General features: G+C 44.9%; 1 pseudogene; it reads left to right on the top strand.

The window, feature by feature from the left end:
* The first annotated feature begins 1,340 nt into the window (after window positions 1–1,340).
* Window positions 1,341–21,784, top strand: LOC125527178 (protein STRICTOSIDINE SYNTHASE-LIKE 10 pseudogene; annotated as a pseudogene).
* Window positions 21,785–27,261: the final 5,477 nt, after the last annotated feature.

The raw sequence follows: 27,261 nt of genomic DNA, 5'->3' as shown, positions 1-27,261 counted from the left end.
GGATTGATGTGTGCTGGCGGCTGCGTACAAAATTGTATACTAATCAATACATACCTGCATGAGCCTTGAGCGACATAGGCTTGCTAGCCCACTCCAACTTGCAGCCTTGCTAACTCACACCGCCATGGACGAGGGTGCGCGCCGGGAGGATTGCAGGCAGCGTCAAGATGATGGAAGTCTTGGTGCGGGCGGCGGCCTGCAAGTGGCGTTGGGATGCGAAGGTTGGGGGTGGCCGCCGGCGGCCTGTAGGCTGGGTCGACTGTTATTGTTGGCGGCGGTGTGTCAGGATGCTGAAGGCTGGGGACGACAATGTGCAGATGAATTATATTTTAATTAATTATCTAAATCGTTACAGTTAAAAGTCAGAAAGGAGAAATTTACCCCTAATTGGGAATTATCAAGACCGTTGGATTAGTTAGTATGATGTACCGTAAAATATCTCTAAGAAATTTCGAACACGCTGCTCGTGTGTATCATATACTCTCTCTATCCCGCATTACTTGTCATAGAAATGAATGTTTCATTTCAGCGAAAGTAGTTCCAGACGAAGGGAGTACTAAAGAAGGAACCGGTTCTGCTAGAAAAATCATTTCGCCTTATCTGAGGAATAAGGGCTAGTAGTTGCTGTCAAAAAGAAACTGTACACACTCCGTGCTGAGGGCGAGGTACGCCTAGGAGATGAAGCACGCGGACACGATGGAGCCGCTTCTTATGCTCACCGTAGTGCTTCTCCTTGTGCATGCCGTGAGTTCCCTGGTGCGCACGGCTATCGCCCGTCGGCGGTACTCGCGGTGCTACCTGCTGGACTACGTGTGCCTCAAGATGGCAATGGGGTCTTGAAACCCGTGTCCACGTGGATTTTTACCCTATTAGGGGACGGGGATGGACAACTTTCTATCCCCGCGGGGCTGTTCGTGGGTACATTATTAAACCCGGCATGTTTCGCGAGTTTGAACCCGTTTGAGTACTATCCGAACCCGAAATCCCACAAAACCCGTCAAAATACATTATTTAGCACGCATCGATTCATCCTGACTCAAGTGGCCAAAAGCCACAGTGCCCGAGCAGCCGAGCCCCACAGCATCGAGGCCCTGGAGTACAAATCAACCCCTCACTCGGTCGCTGTAGTGTTGCTCGCTCTTTAGGACTCTCTCTCCCGCACAACACGACACCTAAACCTAAACCTAGGTCCCCCAGCCGTCGCCTGCTGCTGTAATATGCTCCTGTTTTTCTTCCAATGTTGTTGTATTCCTTGAGTGCTTGTGGGGACGGGTTCCCCGTGGGTTTTGAAAATCCGATGGATTTAGGGGACGGGCAAAAATTTAACCCCACATACGTTGATGGGGACGGGGACGGGTTTGCGATTTTCTCGTGGGGATGGGTTTGGGCAAGCAAAACCCGGTGGGTTCCATTCCCGTTGCCATCTTGACGTGTGCCATACGCCGTGTGACGACCGCAAGGTGAGCGCGGATATCGCTGGCAGGGTGGCCATGCGCAACAAGCGCCTCGGCGTCCGAGAGCATAGCTTCCTCCTCGGCGCCATCCTCCGGTCCGGCATCGGCGAGGAGAGCTACTGCCCGCGCAGCATCCTGGAGGGTCGCGAGGATTCGCCCACCCACCAGGACACGCTGGACGAGATGGACGCCTTCTTCCACGAAGCCATCGCCGAGCTCTTCCTCAGGAGCGGCTTTGCGCCCCGCGACATCGACGTGCTGGTGGACACACCAAAGGAAAACGACGACGAGGAACGGAAGGACGCAACGAAGGGTTGTCCCCTCGAGAAGCAGTCAAAGCGGCGGCGTAAGCGCCGCCCCAAATCCCGCCTTGACAGAAATAATGATCATATAGACCCAGCGTTAGAGCAGGGCGAACCACTGCCGGACCATGGCAACGCGGAGAATCAAACCGAACAAACCAACTCTGTCAAGGATAATAGTCTGGAGGACATAACACCGGACAGACGCCCGGAGCAACAAAATGCCCATCAAAGGTTGTTGCCACTGCAAGGAGTCTAAAAAGGCAGAAGCAAAGGCTCAAGGCGGCGCAAGACACACTCCAAATCAGATGGAGTAAAGTACTCAACACAGCAACGAAGTATGGCGGTAATCGCCTCAACAAGAGCTACCCGAAGCGGAAGTTGCTACCTGAATTCGATGAGGAGGCCTTAGATCCCCTGCAACCAAAAATTAAAATGGCCACCTGGGCGCGGATAGACGACCTCATGGCCAACATGGAGCGGCAAGCAACGCCGCACAGAAGCCAATACGCGATCCACGCAAGTGCTCGCATCAAAAGGACGGAGCAACTAGATCCATCTATGGACCACGCAAGCGCACTCCAGCACACGATGCAACACACCAAACATCCGAACACCACGGCGCGCCCAGATACAGGGGCGCCAAACACCCCCTATGTTTCACCGATGAGGTGCTGGACCATGAATTTCCAGAGGGATTCAACCCCGTAAACATAGAGGCGTACGACGGAACAACAGACCCTGGGGTCTGGATTGAGGACTATATCCTCCACATCCATATGGCTCGAGGAGACGATCTCCACGCCATTAAATACTTACCCCTCAAACTCAAAGGGCCAGCTCGGCACTGGCTTAAAAGCCTCTCCGAAAACTCCATTGGAAGCTGGGAAGAGCTCGAAGACGCTTTTGGGGCAAATTTTCAAGGGACTTATGTCCGACCTCCGGACGCGGACGATTTGAGTCATATAACTCAACAGCCCGGAGAGTCAGCCCGAAAGCTTTGGAACAGGTTTCTTACTAAAAAGAACCAAATAGTCGACTGTCCGGACACCGAAGCCTTGGCAGCTTTTAAGCATAGCGTCCGTGACGAATGGCTTGTCAGACACCTCGGCCAAGAAAAGCCGAGAACAATGGCAGCATTAACAAGCCTCATGACCCGCTTTTGCGCGGGTGAGGATAGCTGGCTAGCCAGATGCAGCACCAGCGACCCCAGTACATCCGAAGCTAGAGATGGAAACGGGAAATCACGGCGCAACAACAATAACAAACGCCGGAATAAAGAAGACAGCACGAAGAGCACGGCAGTAAACGGCGCATTCAAAAGCTCTCGGCCAAGTCAGCAAAAGCCGCCCTCTAAAGGCGCCAGAGACGAATTGTCCAGCCTAAACAAAATTCTGGACCAAGTATGTCAGATCCATAGCACCCCTGGTAAACCCGCTAATCATACCCACAGAGAATGTTGGGTCTTCAAGCAGTCCGGCAAGCTCAACGCCATACACAAGGGGGAGGATACACCAAGCGAAGACGAGGATGAGCCTCTCAAGCAAGACACTAGGGAACAAAAGATGATTCCACCAGAAGTCAAAACAGTCAACGTGTTACACGTGATCAAGGGAAGCAAAGCACACTCCCAGAGAGACATGCCCAAGGGCCTATCACAGCGAATTCCTACCACTGGTCGTCTCAAACGATCACTTTCGACCATCATGATTACTCAGCAAGTATCCGGCGTGCAGGATGGGCTGCCCTGGTATTAGACCCAATAATTAACGGATACCACTTTACACGAGCCCTGATGGACGGTGGCAGCAATTTAAACCTGATATACCAGGATACAATCCACGAAATGGGGATAGACCCAACGAAAATCCGCCATAGACCACAATGGGAGATACATCAGCGGAGGATTAAAAGCACTAAGATACATAAGATACGGGCCCTAACTAGGCAGGCTAGCCTTTACAGACACAATATGAACTAACTATATGCTTCTTTCTTGATTAGCGTGACATGCAAGTACGCGCGAGCGCCTACTGCTGTAGAGTTTCTAAATTGCTGCCTAACCAAAGCAACAGCAATGAGATCCAAATGCAGGACCTGAATTTAAAGGTTGATCACAACTATCAATATATAACAAATAACAACAACTTCAACATATTAATACTACTAGTTGTCAACCCGTGCATGCGCACGGTCTAGTGATTTTGAAAACATGAATTTTGAAATAATCGAAGATCTTTGTCTGTTAATATAGCAGGAGTTCAAAATATATTAGAACTTGGAATGCAACTTTTGAATATCTCCCAACTAATAATTATGCACCATGGAAATATGATTAACACTATGAGACAATTAAATTGGAGAGTGGAAATAAGCTATGGAGTTTTCAAGAAACATTTAGAATGAAATAACGTGAATGATTTGTCTCTAAGCGTAGCCCCATCAAAATACTTTTGCAATCAAAATGTGGTTCCTTAAGTTTTGATTTTAAGTTAGCATGCATGATTGATCAATCTCACTCACTGCATGCTCTGGACATCTCAAATAGCTTGATACACCTGCAAGAAATATCCTTGAAATATTAATGCACTTAAAAGCCTTATTAGCACATAAGTAGAAAATTACAGAAATTCACAACAAAAAAACTAATGCGAGAATCATATGCTGCCATAACCTGATTTCTTTTCTTGCATGCGAAGTTCTGATATGAGGAGATCGTATCAATGTGGTAGATTTGGCATTATTGCAATACATATACAAATTTTGAAAAAAAAAGTACCTTATAAGATACTGATGTGCAACGACAATGAAGATCGTGCTCTCGAGCAATCTATCTATCTTGAACATCGGATGCTAGTAATTATCAATGTCTTCAAATCCTGAGTAGCGATTTATAATTAAGCTTCCGTAATATTATTTTTCAGGTAAGTTATGATCAACAATTATTTTGCAAATTGTTAACTAAGCACTCTTTAATACCAGGGGATAATATAGAAGCATATAAAGAAGGCAGTATAGCTGGACACCCATATTCAGAATGCTGTGAATCATCCATCATGCATAACAAAGGTCAAATTTTAGGAGTGCACTGTTTGGTTGAAACATCTATATAAAGTAATTTTTGTAGTCTGAACCAAAACAACACAACAGAAAGCAAAATAAACATTACATACCTGCTACTTTGTCTACTCTTCGATTAATGAGGTGACCTATTTTTCAATCTGTAAGCTTGTGCTAATGAAGTTCAAGTTATCCATGACACATTTAGAGGAACCAATAGAATAGAATAAATGGAGTACGTGAACCTATAGGCAAAATGTATAGCCAAAACACAAAATACAATGATTCTTATATTAGATGGAAAAAACATTACTCGTAGCTTATAAAAGGAGCTTATAGTGAATACACTCATATTTTGTATAAAAGTTCTGTCTATTTAAGTGTATATAGAAACTTCTCAGAAGAAAAATCCAAGCTCTTGAAAAGAAACATTTTTTGGGCATTCATTGGGACAACACTTTCCAAAACAAAAGAACAGGCGTAAATATTTAATACTCCCTCTGTAAAGAAATATAAGAGCATTTAGATCACTATTTTAGTAATCTAAACACACTTATATTTGTTTACCGAGGAGTAGTGAGCAATAGTAGGTCAAACGTGTTACCTTCTCTGATACTTTAACCAATATGATGCGGCCTAGAACAGACAATAGCAACTTTTGAAGGTCTATGAGATCATATAACCACCTATGTATGCTTAGTTAATCTAGTTTGCAACTAACATATGATTACCTCAAAATAACCCTGACCCGAGACCATACGGATGGTTTCTCACACACCTTTGGACCTAGAAGTTTTTAGCCCGGCGTAGAAACTGTAAACAATCTACAACATAAGAAGGCTGAAACTTGATCTGAACAACATCAAGGTAAGCACTGTGAATCAGGAACTAAACTTCAAAACCTTTCACTACAATGGTTTTTTACTTGAGAAACGATGCACCAACCGCTGATTTGGTCTGTAGGGACAAAAGCAACAGTAACAGTTAGCACTTGCTGCATAATATGGGGAGAAATAGGACGACATGAAGATGACAAAACTTGACATTTTCTGTTTTCCAGACAGAGCTACTTTTTAACACTATCGAGGAGATGAACAGAGTGCCGTTCAGCTTTACCATGAGGTTAACTTGAGCATCTTTTTCGATCTCCCGTATTGCTTAAAATAGATGCTGCTAAGGTGCCATGTTTTTGACCTTGTGTATGCATATACATTCCATGTCTGCAAATAAGAATATATAAAACAAAAGTGCAGACAACACTATAAAGAAAAAAATCACCAGAACAGAGTATGGTTTGTGCTTTTATGATGCGCGTGTCCTATTAGATAATTGGGTAAGCATAAAACTGAAAGTACAGATCCAACTACAAACTTGTAGTTTTTCCTATAAGATTTAAGAAGCAGAGAGAGGTAGACTGAAGAAACGCTACAAAACGACTAATTCAGTTTCCAACAAAATAAGTAGAGGTTCTTGAGTTCACTCTGCAAAAGCCAGAAGTACGGCCACATCTTTCTTGAACTGAATCCCCTAACTGTATTGTATGGCACCCACAAAACAAAACCATCGTATTAATATGTATCTAGATAGGTCTGAAACAAAACACTTATCATCTAAATCCTCAAAACGAAACTCTAAGGTTTTACTTGTTCTTTGAGACCATGTCTCACAACATCATAATAATCACTAAAAATACAAACCTATTGCATCCTTGCTAGCTCCTTAATTACCTATACTGCAATCAGTCTACCATAGTCGTTTGGCTCTGTAGCTTTCCCAACAATGGCATCTATTCGATCTGATTCAGGTAGCATGGGTGGATGCATGAGATAATTGCTGCTACTCATCTGGCTTAGGCCCGTCGATTGCTGACTGCCACTACTATCTTGCTGCTACTCAACACCAGGTGACGTCGTCATCAGCCAGACTTAGCATGACATGTCTAGTGAACTACTTGCGTGATCAACCCCCCTCTTCTGCTACTCTTCAAATTGTTCTGTAAAAGTTACAGAGGCACTTACCTTCCTCCAGGAGAGGATCCTCATGTAGATTTAATTGGTACAATCTCCTAGGAGGATCTGTTGTTGTTCATGATATTAATAGGAGGAGGAAATCAAGAGAACGCCTAGAGGAATCCATTGTTGTTCTTCCCTTTAAGGGCCGCAGCGCCATAAGACTGCCGTACTTCCTCCAATCTGCGGCCTACGGCCTCAGCAGCTATGGTGGTTGTTCAATCCAACTCAAACTCTTATTGATGCACCTCCTTCTCCACGGCATCGTTCATCGTGGGTTGCAATTTGACTTGGCATGGAAGCTAAGGAGATTGAAAGGATCTCCATCTCCGCTAGACCAATGAAGATGGATTGCAGCCAATCCTTCTTGGGGCAGAGTTTAGAACCAATGGAATTGGGGAGAGGTTTGGCTGGCTGGATCGTTTATCTAGATTCATTGTTGCGTGAAGTCTGGTTTTCATCTCTACAACTGTGGAAGCCTTGTGGGCCCTATGATTAAAGGTCGGTTTTCATCTCTACAATCATGGCAGGATTGTGGGCCCTATGATTAATCTTGTTACTCAAGGATTATATGAGTTAATCCAGAGTGTAAAAATTTGGTCCCACCGGATGAATGGTTAGTATTTTCTAATTAACATGGTAACTTTTTGAGAGTCTGTAATTAGTATAGGTATAGACTAGATTATTTTGAAATATATGTTTATAATGAATATTTGGTTCAATTTGAAGAAACATAATTTTCATAGGAACTGATTGTCAAATTTCAAAACAATGAGCTATCAATATTGAAAACGTCCTAAATTGTGACCTAGAGGTGGTAAATAATAGATATATCGTTCACTGCTTATCCTTGCCAACTACAGCCTGAAGAGACTGAAGAGTGTTGAGAGATGCAGCAAGATCCTAAGCCCAAATGTTCCATCCGTCTACTCATGAAGGAGCAACATAAGAGATCCCAAACCCTTTGGAGATTATCGCAAAAGAAATTTGAGTGCTCGGGACACAACGAGTCACAGAGCCACATGAAAATCAAGGAAACTCGTAGCCGGAGGAGAAAACTATATACTACTCATCAGTGGCCATTAACAACCTTGCTGAGCAAGAGGAGAAATAAAACTACACAGACTGTTTTGTTTTGCTGGGCAATACAACATCAACAAGGGAAGCAACAAATATACACCCAAAAAACCATGGACCCAGTTTAGGAAGCGAGATTGGTTCGTAGAAAAAAATACTATATGAGCTAGTATGTGAATTAAGCTGTCAAAGATTACACTTTTTTTGTTAGAGGTGATAGTTTTATGCATCTAGTTTATTCCAAAAACATTTTCTGCCTCAAGTTTAGCTTAAAAACTACATGGGACCTTGAGCATCGCGGATTCAGAACATGTTTAACAGTCGGAAGTACCAAATAAGATGGCGCAATGCAGCCGCAACCATAGCAAGGAAAATATTTTGGTCGCCGTTCAGTCACAAAACAGAAATGTGGGACACCATCACCACAGCCCCAAACCCATCCCAAGAAATGTCCATGGTGCAATGGCCAACATAAAATTACCACGACTCGATGGTTGTGCACACAAGTCAGGAGAGTAATCATGCAAAAGAAAGGAAGAGATTGGATCACCTAGGTCGTAGTCAGAGAAGAAGTGTTCACCGGAGGCGTCAGAGGAGGGACAGTAGGTGTGATTTGCGCCGAGTCCCATCTCCGATCCGGCCTAGGAAACAACAAAAAAAATTTGAGCTACAGAAACTGATTAGCTAGCGTAGCAAAATAAAAGAAACGCCCATTTGTCTAGCTAGCATAGCAAACAACTGACAATCAAACATATAGCTAGATTAAATATATCCATCCAAGATGAGTCAAAAATATTGTTAACACATGCATGATGGCTCCCTCCAAGCACATAAGGATAGCACTTGTTCTATCTATACATGCACATCAACACTACATCAGTTAATAAGCAAGCGTTTTCTTTCTATTTGATGATAGCCATTATTAACAAATCAACATCCCAGCATAGGCAAGGATCCTACCAAAGCTAGAACATGGACCACTACCAAACCATGTAACATGCAATGCAAAAAGATATAGAAATGGATAAAACAAAGCATATTCGTCGAGGCACAACAGAATCTTGCATAGGCAAAAAAAGCATAGTAGCAGGCTAGCAGCAACATACACACATGGCCTCTTAAAGCACAAGTATTATGACATGTTTAATCGACAAGAAAGAAATATGAGTACAATCCCAAGATCATGGTAGTGGCCGGAAGACCACCACCAATACACACATGATGACAACAATTGCCCACAGCTCAATGAACAGACCTTCTAAAAGCAGAGGGAGAGAGAAGGGGCTCACCGCAACCCATGTAGCCTAACATGGAAGTCCCGACGATGTACGGTATGGTTCACATGCTGTCGACTGGTAGTCAAGTCCCAGTGGAGGTAGGTCGCTGTGCTGTCGGCTGGTAGTCAAGTCCCAGTGGAGGTAGGTCGCTGGTGACGTGACGAGATGCTCTCGAATCATAATATGCTTGGCAGATCAGCGACACATGTTGCCTGTACCAAAAAGAGAGCACCGCACATACATGTAGATGCACTGATACAATAAAGTGTTTCTTCATAGCAGCAAGGACAATTGCCATATCGTCAATGGACAAGCACATGTGTAACCAAATAGAGATAACAAGGTGGTGCAAAGCAATCACAACTACAACAACACAGCAGCCAACAACAACAGCAGACTCAGAGTACTAAACTTGAGGGCTAAATCCACTAACTATCAAGCCAGAATCATCACGAGACGCACAACCCAGAATCCTAGAAATTGCCATGGAATTAAATGAACCACGAATGGATGGCCGTGGGCACGCAGAGTAGAAGAGAAAGCGAAGTAGTGGGACCAACTGAGTGGCTTACCTAGGCAAGCAGTGGTCACTAGAGAAGAGGCGCCGATGAAGCCACCACCTCCATGGGGGTGCTGGCACCGCCTGATGTAACCGTTGCACCTATAGGTACCTGCTCTGGACCTCAATCTTGTGTGTTGCACTGCAAGATGAAGCTCTCTCACTCCTTGAGCATCTCAAAAATCTCCCTAGTGGTCTGCCGACTAAGGCCTTCAATTGAAGAAATCAGAAATCATGTCTATCATCTGCACCCAGGAATCAAAATGTAAGTATTGGAGTTCAAACCAGCTGCGTGACCATTATGTGGCGAAATAATTTGCATACTATTTTGGTTTGCCAGGAATTATAGAAAATATTTCAACATTACAAGTGAATTCATTTTGTGGTCGAGTAAAACGTCTTCCAAGTCGCGGCCACTTTGTTAATTTGTTGTCAAGTAATAAACAGAGATGACATGTGAATTAAGTTGCGAAAGTTTATACTTGTTTTGCCAAAGGTGATAATTTTCTGCATCTAGTTTATTCCAAAGATCATCTTCTACATCAAGTTTAGTTTAAAAACTACATGGGACCCTAAGCATCATGAATTTAGAACATGTGTAACAATTAGAAGTACCAATTAAGATGGTGAAACGCAGCCATAGCAAGGAAAATAATTTGGTCCTCAATCATTCACAGAAACAGAAATGTAGATTATAGCAAACACCATCACCACAGCCCCAAACCCAGCCCAAGAAATGCCCATTGTGCAATGGCCAGTATACAATTACCACGGCTCGATGGTTGTGGACACACAGGGAATGAGAGTAATCATGCAAAATAAACGAAGCGAGTGGCTCACCTCGGCTGTAATCAGAGAAGAAGTGTTCATCGGAGGCGTTAGAGGAGGGAGAGAGCTCCAGGGAGAGCAGGTGTGATTTGCGCCGGGGCCCAGCTAAAAGAAACTACATATATTGTTCAGCTCTAGAAACTGATCAGCTAGCATAAGAAATTAAAAGAAGCACCCTTTGTTCAGCTAACATAGCAAACAATTGACAATCAAATAGACAACTAGATTAAATATTCATCCAAGACTAGTCATAAAGATTGCTAGCACATGCATGATGGCTCCCTGCTAAGCACACAAAGATAACACTTGTTCTATCTATATGTGCCCAGCAACACTACACCAGTTAATAGGTAATAGTTTTCTTTCTACTTGACGATAGCCATTATTAACAAATCAACATCCGAACATAAGCAAGGATCCTACCAAAGCTAGAACAAGGACCAATACCAAACCTGTAACTTGTAGTGCAAAAAAGGTACATAAATGGATAAACCGAAGAATATTTGTCGAGGCACAACAGAATCTTGCATGGGCAACAAAGCATGGTAGCAGCCACATACACACATGACCTCACAAAGTACAACTATTATGATATGTTTAATCGACATGAAATATGACCACAATCCCAAGATCATGTCAGTTGCCGGAAGACCACCACCACTACACACAGCATGACGACAACAGTCGCACACTAGCTAAATGGCCATACCGTCTAAGGGCAGAGAGAGAGAGAGAGAGAGAGAGAGAGAGCAGGGGCTCATCGCAACCCATGTAGCCGGACATGGAGGTCCCAACGATGTCCGGTATGACTCACGTGTTGTCGGATGGCAGTCAGGTCCCAGTGGAGGTAGGTCGCTGATGACAAGAAGCTCTGGAATCCTATGCTTGGCAGATCAGCGACACTAGTTACCTGTACCAAAAAGAAAGCACCATTCATATGTGATACGTCTCCAACGTATCTATAATTTTTGATTGTTCCATGCTATTAAATATTCTTTTTTGGATGTTAATGGGCTTTATTTAGACAATTTTATATTATTTTTGGGACTAACCTATTAACCGGAGGCCCAACCCAAATTGCTGTTTTTTGCCTATTTCGGTGTTTCACAGAAAAGGAATATCAAACGGAGTGAAACCTTCGGGAGAGTTATTTTTGGAACAAACGTGATCCGGGGGACCTGGAGTGGACGTCAAGAAACAATCGAGGAGGCCACGAGGCAGGGGGGCACGCCCTCCACCCTCATGGGCCCCTCGTTGCTCCACCGACCTACTTCTTCCTCCTATATATACCTATGTACCCCGAAAACATCCAGGAGCACCACGAAACCCTATTTCCACCGCTGCAACCTTCTGTACCCAAGAGATCCCATCTTGGGGCCTTTTCCGGAGCTCCGCCGGAGGGGGCATCGATCACAGAGGGCCTCTACATCAACTCAATGGCCTCTCCGGTGATGTGTGAGTAGTTTACTTCAGACCTTCGGGTCCATAGTTATTAGCTAGATGGCTTCTTCTCTCTCTTTGGATCTCAATACAAAGTTCTCCTTGATTCTCTTGGAGATCTATTCGATGTAATCTTCTTTTGTGGTGTGTTTGTCGAGATCCGATGAATTGTGGGTTTATGATCAAGATTATCTATGAACAATATTTGAATCTTCTCTGAATTCTTTTACGTATGATTGGTTATCTTTGCAAGTCTCTTTGAATTATCATTTTGGTTTGGCCTACTAGATTGATCTTTCTTGCAATGGGAGAAGTACTTAGCTTTGGGTTCAATCTTGCCGTGCTCGATCCTAGTGAATGTAGGGGAAACGACATGTATTGTATTGTTGCCATCGAGGATAAAAAGATGGGGTTTATATCATATTGCATGAGTTCATCCCTCTACATCATGTCAATCTTGCTTAAAGTGTTACTCTGTTCTATGAATTTAATACTCTAGATGCATGCTGGATAGCGGTCGATGTGTGGAGTAATAGTAGTAGATGCAGGCAGGAGTCGGTCTACTTGTCACGAACGTGATGCCTGTATACATGAGCATGCCTAGATATTCTCATAATTATTTGCTTTTCTATCAATTGCTCGACAGTAATTTGTTCACCCACCGTAATACTTATGCTATCTTGAGAGAAGCCACTAGTGAAACCTATGGCCCCGGGTCTATTTTCCATCATATTAATCTTCCATCAACAAGCTATTTCTATTACCTTTTATTTTGCAATCTTTACTTTTTATCTTTATTATAAAAATACCAAAAATATTATCTTATCATATCTATCAGATTTCACTCTCGTAAGTGACCGAGAAGGGATTGACAACCCCTTTATCGCGTTGGTTGCAAGGTTCTTATTTGTTTGTGTAGGTACGAGGTAACTCGCGCCTGGTCTCCTACTGGATTGATACTTTGGTTCTCAAAAACTGAGGGAAATACTTACGATGCTTTGCTGCATCACCCTTTCCTCTTCAAGGGAAAACCAATGCAATGCTCAAGAGGTAGCAATATGCATGTAGATGGAATGATACAATAAAGTGTTACTCCGTAGCAGTAAGGACAATTGTCATATGATCAATGTACGAGCAGATGTGTAACAAAATAGAGATAACAAGGTGGTGCAAAGTAACCACAAAAATAGCAGCAAGGAAAATGATGATTGCATAAGTATACCAACTAAGCATGGTGCTATTATGCTGCAAACAAAATCGTGTGATTCAGACCAAGTACTTAGCCAGCTTACTACCAATCTGAAGTGCTCATTCTCCGCACTAGCATTAGTTATACAACACAAGTACAAGAAAAATTACATTAAAGATTCAGTCAAGCCGCACATTGACACTCGAGGCTAAGAACTAGATTTCAAGAATTTGATGTCATTTTGAGTGAGCAAACCCAAGTGAGTTCTCTAAACAGAGCATAAAAATTCATCACAGATACATTCATCACCTGACATAAACATTTGACGTAATCCATATCCCACCAGTTAGCAGGTACCAACCAAAAGAAGCAATATACATCTACAAGTAAATAAAGTCTGGATTTAATCAAGACTAGACTGGTAAAAAAAGTAGCTTCAGAGCCACTTATTTCTTGCTAGTTTAATATACGCTAGCAATACATGCAAAACCATGTGCTAGAAGCAAAATTAAGGCAAACTATCAAAAACTAGCATAGGTTAATCAATAGGGAGGGAGCGCAGCTGCCAAATCCTAACCTTGACAAGCTCTGGGACCTGCTTCCATCACGGCAGCTGCTGACCTCCATGGAGAACAAGCACATGGAGCTTCCATGGCTTCCCGTGTGTGGTTGTGGAGAAGGAGCCTATCCGAGACGCTTGCGTGAGGAAGGAAACAAATTGTAAAAGAGAAGAAAGGGGAAGGGAAGGGGAGAGGAGCAAATCAAAGAGGAGTGGGAGTACCTTCATGATGGCGTGACAGAGCAATCAGACTGCATCTGTTGAGGCCATTGACGAATCCACTTGATCTGGACGCCGCCAGCCTGAGGTGAGGTGAGGAAGAGACGGTCGCGTCGTCGACCGAGCACAAGCATGTGGAGTGGATGTCGTCATCATCATGGTGACACTGGCGGATAGATTTAAGAGCCGCTAACCGACCGGCTCAGTTGCATGTATAACAAAATGTCAAGCGACTGTCCTACTCCAGAAATTTTGGCTGCATGTATAACAAAAGGAAAGGCAGGTAGATCAACATACAGCAGAAGCAACATACAATCATAGCATCTCTTCCTTCATTTTCAAGTGTCTAAAATATATAAATAATGATTGTGAAATTTGAGGCACAATCAAATGAAAGCAGATTCGCATAATCAGTTAAACTTCTAGGCACTATAGAGAACACTTTTAGTGGTACTTTGATCTTATAGCATGTATTGTTATAAGGATGCAAACTGCACGACTGATTTCACAAAAATTGTCATCGGCACTTTTGGAAAGTGAGTTGCTAATTAAGGACAGGCACAATGGGCATCTAGGAAACTAAAGGTAGATGCTACTCCATGGGGTAGAGTTTCTAAATACAGGTGGCCAACGTAATTCATTCAGTCTAAAATTTCAGGTGCTGCAAAGGATTGTGCTTCATTTGTTTAAGAAGACAAGTTGGATGACAGGACATCCCCTCTTGTTCTCTCTTAAAAAATAATTTCTATGCAAATTAGTGCCAGAGAAAGGACACTAACAGAGGGAAAGTGGAGACAAGAGAAATACTTACATTTGTCTGTCTATTGCGTCAGAGCAGCGGGAGAGCGGCGTCCCGGGAAGGGAAGAAGGAAGCACACAAAGCACCTACGCGCATAAGGTAGGGGGAGCAGCCAAATCGAAACATGTTCATATTGCAGCACACAGAAAGTGGTTAATGGAGAAGGCTAGCTTGTCACTATTTTTTTTTAATTTTCAGAAGTAGAAAATTTGCTGGAGAAGCATTTTTTGTCACATATATGGCTAGAATAATTTGCACAAGCATTATTTGAAGCAATAGTTATAACTTGCAGCAAGCTTACCACTCCAAGCAGTCACCCTTGCATTTCTGCCCTTCTAGTTTCCTTGCACGCACGCTGTCTTGAAGGGCTGAGTGAGATGAGCCATCACACATCTCGTTCCAGTGTTAAATATGCATGTTAAATATGCACCTTCTGAAAACATTTTCATTTGTTAGTTATATATTAACTGCTGATATAGGTAAAGAAGTATATCATAGTAGCCGATGTTGGTGTGAAACCACCATCATTGTGAAAACATATCAGCTTGAGAACTGATAAAGAATTATTTTGGTACGAAGGGAGTAATTGATAATGCTTGAAACAAAACCTAAAACTATAGTGAGTGCTTTGTCACTTTTGCTGTCTCGACACCGTCAAGGACGTGTTGTACAACTTGCAATAGTGGCTACCGGATACGGCAATTAACATCCCAATGCATTCATAGTCGACCACCAATATGCTCAATAATGGGAGTGGAGGGTCGATGCAGCAAAAGACTAAGGAAAAGCATCTAGTAACCCTAAGAAAACCAAGAAAGGAAAGAGGATGATTATACTTTCCAACGCATCTAGTACCATCAGATCTGCTATATGGTTACATCATCCAATCTAGTCTCAAGAGATTGACTGATACTTATACAATCAAATGTGATTAGCTCCTCCCTTTGGAAAAATCAACTAGTGCCAAAACTGATAAGTCGGCATTGAACAACACAAAACCAGCTGATACCACATTGGTAGCAAGCAAACTAACAGTCTGACATTTCTATGGAGCCAAGCCTCTAGAAATTTCATAAACTACACAAAGTTAACCTGTCTCTCTTCTAGTAGAAATTGAACAAATTAAGATACTACTGTAGGTTTTGTGCTTGAACCAAAAAATGCTACATAAAAATAATAAGCATGCACTATAGGTTTTGTCCTTGAACCAAATAATGCTGCATAGAAATAATAAGCATGTACTGTACGACATGCGTATTCGTCATAAACGTGATGCTCCAGGTTTTAACCTGTAAAAATGGAACCAAAATGTGCTCTTGTGCCAGTCCAGTACGTCCAACTGCAAATCAGATCTTGGAGGTAAATTTAAGAAAACCCAGAAAGGAGAGATGATGATTATATTTTCCTTCCTACACAACATCTCGTCTAGTACCAACAGATCTGCTATATAATCACATCATCCAATCGATCCTCAGGAGGTTGAGTGGTACTTACACAATTAAATGTGATTAGCTCATCCCTTTGAAAAAGCAACCAATACGGAAACTGACAAGTCGGCATTTAACAGCGAAACTTGGCTTGCCAAAATTCTAGGCATCTAAAATAAAAAAATAATGATTGTGAAATTTGAGGCACGATGAAAGTAGGTCCGCATAATCAGTTAAACTTCCAGGCACTACACAGCCCACTTTTAGTGTTAATGTTGATCTTATAGCATGTACTGTTACAAAGATGCAAACTGCACTACTGATTTCACAAAAATTGCCATTATCACTTTTGGAAAGTTTGTTGCTCAATAAGGACAGGCACAACGGGCTTCTTCATAACTAAAAGTCAGTACTTTTGGCCGATCCTGGGAGAATTGGCCCCCTCCCCAGCTTCTCATAGAATCTCCAACCCTCATTTGTTTGACCATCCTAGCTAGTTAGAGCCTAATTAGCTTGGAATGTCTTGCAAGTTGTACTCCAAGACTTATATTCTGTAGATTCAAGATAGTTGTACTCTAATACCAAGGCCAAATTGAAGCAAATATTCCTACAATAGCTATACTCTGTAATCCATACAAATGACCACTAACCCTGAACCAAGTTGCATCTAGTTTATCATTTGTGTTACTGATCGAAAGCAGCACAACAACACCTAACTATAACAAGATGACCTTTATAAGGGAAAAATTCATTGCTTTAGAAGACGAAATTAGAACTCAAGAGGACAGCAGCAAGTATGGAAAATTAAAAAAACTATACTGACAGGGAGCAGACTAAAAGGGCTCCCCCTTGTTCCCCAAAACATGTCATTTCAGATACTAGAGGTCTAAAAACACAACTTTGACTACCAAGTTTTACTATAATGTGGGTCAAAGATTCTGGGAGTAGCTGAGGAGAGGGGCGATTCTGGAAGAATCCGCCAAAAGAAGCCCTTAAAGGTACATGATACTACATAGGGTAAAGTTTCTAAATACAGGTGGCCAATGTATTTCATTCAGTCTGAAACTTCAAGTGTTGCAAAGGATTGTGCTTCATTTGTTCAAGAAGACAAGTTGGATTACAAGACATCCCCTCTTGTCCTCTCTGAAGAAATAATTTCTATGCAAATTAAGCCCAGAGGAAGCACAAGAACAGAGGGTAAGGGGAGACAAAGATAAATACTTACATTTGTCAATCCATGGCGTTAGAGCAGCGGGATAGCGGCGTCCCACGAAGGGAAGAAGGAAGCACATGGAGCACCTGCACGCGCACATCAGGGAGGGAAGTGGCCAAATCAAAACCTGTTCATATAGCATAGAAGCACACACAAAGTGGTTAATGGAGAAGGCTAGCTTGTTACTAAATTTTTTATTTTCAGAAGTAGAAAATCTAAACGATAGACAAACAAATTGGTGTGGAAATTTGCTGGAGAAGCATTTTTTTCTCATGTACATGGCTAGAATAATTTGTAGAAGCATTGTTTGAAGCTATATTTACAACTTGCAGCAAGATTACGACTCCAAGTAGTCACAACTTGCAGCAAGCTTACCACTCCAAGTAGTCGCAACTTGCATTTCTGCCATTCTCCTTTCCTGGTACACACGCTGTCTTCAAGAGTTGAGTGAGATGAGCCATCGCACATCTCGTTGCAGTAGAAGCCAGGGACCAGATTGTCTCAACTAAAGAAGCAGCATCAAGGGTGAATTCTTTACTTATCTAAAATTCAGAATACAACAAGTTAATCCCCAGTTCATTACACATGGCAGAAGCAGCCGCATATGAAATTAACTTAACCCAGGAAGGAACCTCAAATAAAATAAAACTAGAAATATAACTTGAGAATAAATAGAAATCAATCCGTCTGTTCATTACCACATTGCGGAAACAACTTGTTGAATTAACCCACAATAGTGCAAGCTTGGGCTGTCACTGGTCAGTGACATAAAAAGTGAATTTGAAGGTAATTTTTCTGAGTTGCTAGTTATGAACAGCATATCATTTATGTAAAGGTAGAGTTAAAGTTTCAAATTTGAAGGTATATCATGGCAGGTGAGTGAAATGCCACAGGTTAAATATGCACCTTCTGAAAACATTTTCATTTTTTGGTTATATATTAGCTGATGTTGGTCCGAAACAACCATCATTGAGAGTAAAACTATAGTGAGTGCTTTGTCACGTTTGCCGTCTCAACACCGTCAAGGACGTGTGGTAGAACTTGCGGGAGTGGCTACCGTACATGGCAATTAACATCCTGACGCATTCCTAGTAGACCACTCTGCTGCCGAATAATGGGAGTGGAGGGTCCGTGCAGCGAAAGACTCTGGACAAACATCTAGTAAATTTAAGAAAACCAAGAGAGGAAAGATGATGATTATATTTTCCAACGCATCTAGTACCATCAGATCTGCTATGTGGTTGCATCATCCAATCCAGTCTCAAGAGATTGAGTGATACTTGTGCAATCACATGTGATTAGCTCCTCCCTTTTGAAAAAGCAACCAGTGCCAAAACTAATAAGTCGGCATTGAACCAAAACCAATTGATACCACATTGGTAGCAAGCAAACTACCAGATTGACATTGCTATGGAGCCAAGCCTCTAGAAATTTCATAAACTACACAAAGTTGACCTGTCTCTCTTCTTCTAGTAGAAATTGAACAAATCAAGATATATACTACTGTAGGTTTTGTGCTTGAACCAAAAAATGCTGCATAGAAGTAATAAGCATGTACTGTATGTGATGCGTATTCGTCATAAAAGTGATGCTCCAGTTTTAAGCCTGTAAAAATGGAACCAAAACGTGCTCTTTTGTCTGGGCAGTAGGTACAATTGCAAACCAGATCTTGGCTAGGGTTCGATTCCAATGGTGTCTGCGCTCCGAGGATGGAAACTCATGAGGGGAGGGGAGGAAGGGAAGGGCGTTGGAGAAGAGCGAATCAAAGATGGGCGGGCGAGAGACAAGTTACCTTGACGAGCAGGAGCGTCCCTAGCCCGAGTGAGCACGGAGGAAGCTCCATGCTGGCGTCGCCGGCAAGCAAGAAGAGCAGACGGAGGTTGTGCCCGGTGCGCGAGTGATCGAGAGCTCCAGTTCAAATATCTTAAAGGATCTGGGGACGCCGACCGACCTCCTCCTCGCTCGAGGGGTGGGGAGGGGAGGGGGCGGCGGTGAGGTCCGAGTCTCCGAGGGAGATGGGGCGTTGGGTGGCAGCACCAATGTGGTGTTGTGTGTGGGTGTGGGTAGGGGAGCAATGAATGAATCGGTCGGGGGAAGTCGATGTGATTTCGCCGTTTCGGTTTACCCACGTCGGATTGCTTCTTGTTCATTAGAGAATTGTTGCGTTCCACAGATCGATCTCATGCCAATCTCATCTCAGCGGTCCGTCCGTGTCTACTGTTAGATCTTCTCTTTCTTTCTTGGTACTAGTACTAGTATTAATCAATCGTTTCACTGGCCTTCCATTAATGATTGGTCAACCTCATCTTTCACTGATCGATTTCTCGCTCATTGTCAAATTTATCTCCCATGGATTGATCCTTCTTTCTTGTGAACCCATCTCAGCGGCACGTCCAAATCTAACAGTGATCCTCTCATTGCTTGTTGCTAATGTGCACACACATCGATCCATGCGTAGTACCTGACATCATCCTCACGCGCACATATGCACTACTACTAGTAGCTAATTAATTTGAATGCATGCATGTATGTCTAATTGTGTACGAACGACGTGCTCCCCACTAACAGCGGCGTCTCAACTACGTGTAATTAGTCTAGTGCAAGGAGCAGACATAGGCGGAGATGGCCGCTCAAGTGCGGATCTGCAGCTGCCACCATGCATTGTCATCCCGCTTGCAGCTTCGGCGACCATTGTCCACCGCGCAACACACAAATAGCCCCCCTCAAAAATCGATCACGGTCGTCCATGCATAAACTGGTGGAGAGAGAGAGAGAGAGAGAAACCTGGTTCGGCCTAGGCCTGACCTAGGGCCCACATCTCTCTTACGAGGCCGCACTTCGGGCGCAAGAGCGGGAGTGGACCGAAATAGTTAAAATCATTTGGCCTAAGAACGGGAGGTGGTGGGGCGCTCCTAGCGGCGCCTACTCAGGGCAACAAGGCCATCCTAGCGGTGGTGATGTGGTCGTGATGGCAGCGAGGCATTCTCTACGGACAGCGCTGCAACGATCTCTATTGGCATCGCGGTCGTCTGCAAGGACACTTAGCTCCTCCATCGTCATGAATTCGGACCACTCCGGTCGTCGTGTTGGAGGAAGAACCGGTCGCGGCCGCACCCTAGCCTTCCCTCTCCAATCTCCTATAGGCTATAGCAACCCTGACGCCGGTCGTCCTCCAGCGGGAGCGGCACGACCGTTGATCTCTTCTAATGAGGCCATTCTGCGGAGCACCGCCACAAGGCGGAAAGCGTCGATGATGTCTAGTGGCGGGGATGCGTGCACCATGAGGTGGCACCGGGTTTTAGATCCATGCACGACGGTCGAGTCGGTATGACGTGGTAGCTAGCTATACACTGTTGAAGACTTTTTCTTTTGAAATGAAACTATTGAAGATGAGATCATTATATACAATAGATGGATCGATTGATCCGCAAGCTTCGACGCCTCCCGGGCACAACAGCTGCCCCTGCCGCCCGGAGAAGTGCACGGGCCGGAGAGCGTCGCCTTCGACGCTCAGGGCCGAGGCCCCTACAGCAGCGTCTCCGACGGCCGCATCCTGAGGTGGAATGGGCCCAAGCTTGGCTGGACAACATACGCCTACGGACCAGGCTACGACAGCGAAACGTGCACGACATCCAGGTTTGGCACGGAGGCGGACATAGAGAACCGCTGCGGTCGCCCACTTGGTCTGCGCTTCAACCAGAAAACGGGTGACCTCTACGTGGCCGATGCGTACAAAGGCCTTATGCGTGTGCCGCCCGGCGGCGGGGAGGCCACCGTGTTGGTCGATCAGATTGATGGCATGCCGCTGCGTTTCACCAACGGGGTTGACGTCGATCAAGTCACCGGTCAAGTCTACTTCACCCATAGTTCGATGAACTACGACAGGTCAGAACACGAGATGGTCACCAAGACCGGGGACTCCACGGGCCGCCTCATGATGTATGATCCACGAACATCGGACGCCACCGTGCTCCAACCAAGGATGACATACCCGAACGGCGTCGCGCTCAGCGCCGACCGCACACACCTCGTGGTCGCATCTACTGGCCCGTGCAAGCTGCTGAGGCACTGGATCAAAGGGGTCGACGCGGGCAAGTCCGAGCCTTTGGCCGACCTGCCGGGCTACCCAGATAACGTGAGGCCCGACAGGAAAGGAGGCTACTGGGTGGCGTTGCACCGTGAGAGAAATGAGCTGCCCTTTGGTCGTGATAGCCATCTTCTTGCTGTGAGGGTCGCTGCTGATGGGAAGATAGTCGAGGAGATGAGAGGGCCAAAGAAAGTTAGGCCAACCGAGATCATGGAAAGAGATGACGGCAAACTCTACTTGGGCTCGGTGGAGCTTCCTTATGTCGGCGTAGTAAAAAGGAAGTAGAGAAGTAGAGTATAGTAGATATAGGATGGATTTAGTTTCTTATTATACTTGCAGCTAAATGTAACGCTCCAGTTTCTTTTTGTTATAGGCAAACTATTGTAATGCATATTTTTAGAGATCTTTTACAGTACACCTAAGATATATTAGCCATCCATTTAAGTGGACGAACGTTCCAGATTTACCAATACTACAACACGATTTGGGTAGTATGTATATTATGACGGTAGGGACATTTTGGGTGGTAATCAGTTAAAACTCGGCCAGGCCAAGGACGCGCTGAGGTCACCGACGCACGCAGGCGGACCCAGCAATTCGACGGAGCCGCCCACCACGCCGCTCGGTGGCGTTCTACTCGGACGCTCGGCGGCCTTTGTCCATCACACGGAGCCCCACGCCACAGACACCAACTCCGGCCATTGCTCCGAGATCAATTCCTTCCCCGTGTCACCACTGGCGCCCATCGTAAGCCCCCCTCCCTCACGAAGATAGCTCCGTCCCTCGTCTTTATCTCTCCTCCGGTTTCTTGTGTGTTTTGGTCATTCGTGCCGAGTGCTGGGTGTCTGTGCTAGCTTAACGATGGGTGTGTGCGCGCGGGGGGCGCTGGAGCGTAGTGTGTGATGGATTGATGTGTGCTGGCGGCTGCGTACAAAATTGTATACTAATCAATACATACCTGCATGAGCCTTGAGCGACATAGGCTTGCTAGCCCACTCCAACTTGCAGCCTTGCTAACTCACACCGCCATGGACGAGGGTGCGCGCCAGGAGGATTGCAGGCAGCGTCAAGATGATGGAAGTCTTGGTGGGGGCGGCGGCCTGCAAGTGGCGTTGGGATGCGAAGGTTGGGGGTGGCCGCCGGCGGCCTGTAGGCTGGGTCGACTGTGATTGTTGGCGGCGGTGTGTCGGGATGCTGAAGGCTGGGGACGACAATGTGCAGATGAATTATATTTTAATTAATTATCTAAATCGTTACAGTTAAAAGTCAGAAAGGAGAAATTTATCCCTAATTGGGAATTATTAAGACCGTTGGATTAGTTAGTATGATGTATCGTAAAATATCTTTAAAAAATTTCGAACATGCTGCTCGTGTGTATCATATACTCTCTCTATCCCGAATTACTTGTCATAGGAATGAATGTTTCATTTCAGCGAAAGTAGTTCCAGACGACGGGAGTACTAAAGAAGGAACCGGTTCTGCTAGAAAAATCATTTCGCCTTATCTGAGGAATAAGGGCTAGTAGTTGCTGTCAAAAAGAAACTGTACACACTCCGTGCTGAGGGCGAGGTACGCCTAGGAGATGAAGCACGCGGACACGATGGAGCCGCTTCTTATGCTCACCGTAGTGCTTCTCCTTGTGCATGCCGTGAGTTCCCTGGTGCGCACGGCTATCGCCCGTCGGCGGTACTCGCGGTGCTACCTGCTGGACTACGTGTGCCTCAAGATGGCAATGGGGTCTTGAAACTCGTGTCCACGCGGATTTTTACCCTATTAGGGAACGGGGATGGACAACTTTCTATCCCCGCGGGGCTGGTCGTGGGTACATTATTAAACCCGGCATGTTTCGCGAGTTTGAACCCGTTTGAGTACTATCCGAACCCGAAATCCCACAAAACCCGTCAAAATACATTATTTAGCACGCATCGATTCATCCTAACTCAAGTGGCCCAAAGCCACAGTGCCCGAGCAGCCGAGCCCCACAGCATCGAGGCCCTGGAGTACAAATCAACCCCTCACTCGGTCGCTGTAGTGTTGCTCGCTCTTTAGGACTCTCTCTCCCGCACAACACGACACCTAAACCTAAACCTAGGTCCCCTAGCCGTCGCCTGCTGCTGTAATATGCTCCTGTTTTTCTTCCAATGTTGATGTATTCATTGAGTGCTTGTGGGGACGGGTTCCCCGTGGGTTTTGAAATTCCGATGGATTTAGCGGACGGGCAAAAATTTAACCCCGCAAACGTTGATGGGACGGGTTTGCGATTTTCTCGTGGGGATGGGTTTGGGCAAGCAAAACCCGGTGGGTTTCATTCCCGTTGCCATCTTGACGTGTGCCATATGCCGTGTGACGACCGCAAGGTGAGCGCGGATATCGCTGGCAGGGTGGCCATGCGCAACAAGCGCCTCGGCGTCCGAGAGCACCGCTTCCTCCTCGGTGTCATCCTCCGGTCCGGCATCGGCGAGGAGAGCTACTGCCCGCGCAGCATCCTGGAGGGTCGCGAGGAGTCGCCCACCCACCAGGACACGCTGGACGAGATGGACGCCTTCTTCCATGAAGCCATCGCCGAGCTCTTCCTCAGGAGCGGCTTCGCGCCCCGCGATGTCGACGTGCTGGTGGACACACCAAAGGAAAACGACGAGGAGGAACGGAAGGATGCAACGAAGGGTTGTCCCCTCGAGAAGCAGTCAAAGCGGCGGCGTAAGCGCCGCCCCAAATCCCGCCTTGATAAAAATAATGATCATATAGACCCAACGTTAGAGCAGGGCGAACCACTGCTGGACCACGGCAACGCGGAGAATCAAACCGAACAAACCAACTCTGTCAAGGATAATAGTCCGGAGGACATAACACCGGACAGACGCCCAGAGCAACAAAATGCCCATCAAAGGCTTGTTGCCACCGCGAGGAGTCTAAAAAGGCAGAAGCAAAGGCTCAAGGCGGCCCAAGACACACTCCAAATCAGATGGAGTAAAGTACTCAACACAGCAGCGAAGTATGGCGGTAATCGCCTCAACAAGAGCTACCCGAAGCGGAAGTTGCTGCCTGAATTCGATGAGGAGGCCTTAGATCCCCCGCAACCAAAAATTAAAATGGCCACCTGGGCGGATAGACGACCTCACGGGCAACATGGAGCGGCAAGCAACGCCGCACAGAAGCCAATACGCGATCCACGCAAGTGCTCGCATCAAAAGGACGGAGCAACTAGATCCATCTATGGACCACGCAAGCGCACTCCAGCACACGATGCAAGACACCAAACATCCGAACACCACGGCACGCCCAGATACAGGGGCGCCGAACACCCCCTATATTTCACCGATGAGGTGCTGGACCATGAATTTCCAGAGGGATTCAACCCCGTAAACATAGAGGCGTACGACGGAACAACAAACCCTGGGGTCTGGATTGAGGACTATATCCTCCACATCCATATGGCTCGAGGAGACGATCTCCACGCCATTAAATACTTACCCCTCAAACTCAAAGGGCCAGCTCGGCACTGGCTTAAAAGCCTCCCCGAAAACTCCATTGGAAGCTGGGAAGAGCTCGAAGACGCTTTTTGGGCAAATTTTCAAGAGACTTATGTCCGACCTCCGGACGCGGACGATTTGAGTCATATAACTCAACAGCCCGGAGAGTCATCCTGAAAGCTTTGGAACAGGTTTCTTACTAAAAAGAACCAAATAGTCGACTGTCCGGACACCGAAGCCTTGGCAGCTTTTAAGCATAGCGTCCGTGACGAATGGCTTGCCAGACACCTCGGCCAAGAAAAGCCGAGAAAAATGGCAGAATTAACAAGCCTCATGACCCGCTTTTGCGCGGGTGAGGATAGCTGGCTAGCCAGATGCAACACCAGCGACCCCAGTACATCCGAAGCTAGAGATGGAAATGGGAAATCACGGCGCAACAACAATAACAAACGCCGGAATAAAGAAGATAGCACGAAGAGCACGGCAGTAAACGGCGCATTCAAAAGCTCTCGGCCAAGTCAGCAAAAGCCGCCCTCTAAAGGCGCCAGAGACGAATTGTCCAGCCTAAACAAAATTCTGGACCAAGTATGTCAGATCCATAGCACCCCCACAAACCCGCTAATCATACCCACTGAGAATGTTGGGTCTTCAAGCAGTCCGGCAAGCTCAACGCCGTACACAAGGGGGAGGATACACCAAGCGAAGACGAGGATGAGCCTCTCAAGCAAGACACTAGGGAACAAAAGAAGTTTCCACCAGAAGTCAAAACAGTCAACGTGTTACACGTGATCAAGGGAAGCAAAGCACACTCCCAGAGAGACATGCCCAAGGGCCTATCACAGCGAAGTCCTACCACTGGTCGTCTCAAACGATCACTTTCGACCATCGTGATTACTCAGCAAGTATCCGGCGTGCAGGATGGGCTGCCCTGGTATTAGACCCAATAATTAACGGATACCACTTTACACGAGCCCTGATGGACGGTGGCAGCAATTTAAACCTGATATACCGGGATACAATCCACGAAATGGGGATAGACCCAACGAAAATCCACCATAGACCACAATGGGAGATACATCAGCGGAGGATTAAACGCACTAAGATATATAAGATACGGGCCCTAACTAGGCAGGCTAGCCTTTACAGACACAATATGAACTAACTATATGCTTCTTTCTTGATTAGCGTGACATGCAAGTACGCGCGAGCGCCTATTGCTGTAGAGTTTCTAAATTGCTGCCTAACCAAAGCAGCAGCAATGAGATCCAAATGCAGGACCTGAATTTAAAGGTTGATCACAACTATCAATATATAACAAATAACAACAACTTCAACATATTAATACTACTAGTCGTCAACCCGTGCATGCGCACGGTCTAGTAATTTTGAAAACATGAATTTTGAAATAATCGAAGATCTTTCTCTGTTAATATAGCAGGAGTTCAAAATATATTAGAACTTGGAATGCAACTTTTGAATATCTCCCAACTAATAATTATGCACCATGGAAATATGATTAACACTATGAGACAATTAAATTGGAGAGTGGAAATAAGCTATGGAGTTTTCAAGAAACATTTAGAATGAAATAACGTGAATGATTTGTCTCTAAGCGTAGCCCCATCAAAATCCTTTTGCAATCAAAATGTGGTTCCTTAAGTTTTGATTTTAAGTTAGCATGCATGATTGATCAATCACACTCACTGGATGCTCTGGACATCTCAAATAGCTTGATACACCTGCAAGAAATATCCTTGAAATATTAATGCACTTAAAAGCCTTATGAGATACTGATGTGCAACAACAATGAAGATCGTGCTCTCGAGCAATCTATCTATCTTGAACATCGGATGCTTGTAATTATCAATGTCTTCAAATCCTGAGTAGCGATTTATAATTAAGCTTCCGTAATATTATTTTTCAGGTAAGTTATGATCAACAATTATTTTGCAAATTGTTAACTAAGCACTCTTTAATACCAGGGGATAATATAGAAGCATATAAAGAAGGCAGTATAGCTGGACACCCATATTCAGAATGCTGTGAATCATCCATCATGCATAACAAAGGTCAAATTTTAGGAGTGCACTGTTTGGTTGAAACATCTATATAAAGTAATTTTTGTAGTCTGAACCAAAACAACACAACAGAAAGCAAAATGAACATTACATACCTGCTACTTTGTCTACTCTTCGATTAATGAGGTGACCTATTTTTCAATCTGTAAGCTTGTGCTAATGAATTTCAAGTTATCCATGACACATTTAGAGGAACCAATAGAATAGAATAAAT

Source organism: Triticum urartu, chromosome 7A (assembly GCF_056163025.1).
Source record: "Triticum urartu cultivar PI428250 chromosome 7A, HENAU_Tu73, whole genome shotgun sequence".
Taxonomy (NCBI): domain Eukaryota; kingdom Viridiplantae; phylum Streptophyta; class Magnoliopsida; order Poales; family Poaceae; genus Triticum; species Triticum urartu.
This window is presented reverse-complemented; position numbering and strand designations above follow the sequence as displayed.